Source organism: Hydra vulgaris, chromosome 12 (genome assembly GCF_038396675.1).
Source record: "Hydra vulgaris chromosome 12, alternate assembly HydraT2T_AEP".
Classification (NCBI taxonomy): Eukaryota; Metazoa; Cnidaria; class Hydrozoa; order Anthoathecata; family Hydridae; genus Hydra; species Hydra vulgaris.
This window is the reverse complement of record NC_088931.1, coordinates 81,682,501-81,683,077: the sequence shown is the minus strand read 5'-3', so window position 1 is coordinate 81,683,077 and position 577 is coordinate 81,682,501. Positions and strand designations below refer to the sequence as shown.

The window sequence follows — 577 nt, the reverse complement described above, 5'->3', positions numbered from 1 at the left end:
CATTCAAAACATTCACCAAATAAGACATTTGTGCATGTGTAAACAAGCTATAATTAAAAAAACCCAAAGAAATTGACAGAACGTTATACATTTTTGAATTTAGTAAAGATTGACAGTAATTTGTTTATCTCATAAGTCAAAAATTATTTTTTTAAACACTAAATACACAATAATTTTCTAAATATGGTGTATAAGGGTATTATATATTGACCATGACAATTTATAATAACAAAATTTGGTGCAAAGTTTATTTTGAACATTTTTAGGGCTTTTGAAAATTTAAATGCCTTTTTTTCAAAACCATAGTTTAGCGACATAGAACAAGATAATACTGAGGGAACGGTATGCTATCATAAAATTTATAGCTTTGGTATAAAAATCCTTTTTTTTAAAAAATATTGTTCATAGCACTTTGAGAAAAAACAAGTTAAATGTTTTAACACCCCATAGGCATAATTAGAATAAACAAAAAATATACTAATAGCAATTTTATTTCTTACATATTTTGTAAAATTTGTATTAAGTTTAGGCAAAACTATGAGTAAATATTTAAGGAAACTAACTAAGTGCCTCATTG

General features: G+C 24.4%; 1 long non-coding RNA gene across 1 annotated transcript in view; it reads right to left on the bottom strand.

Annotated features, from left to right (window-relative positions):
- Positions 1-567: 567 nt before the first annotated feature.
- Positions 568-577, bottom strand: part of LOC136089058 (uncharacterized) — a 2,693-nt gene continuing 2,683 nt past the window's right edge. The window contains exon 2 of the long non-coding RNA XR_010642756.1: positions 568-577. This exon is cut by the window's right edge and continues 839 nt beyond it. This is a non-coding gene — a long non-coding RNA (uncharacterized LOC136089058).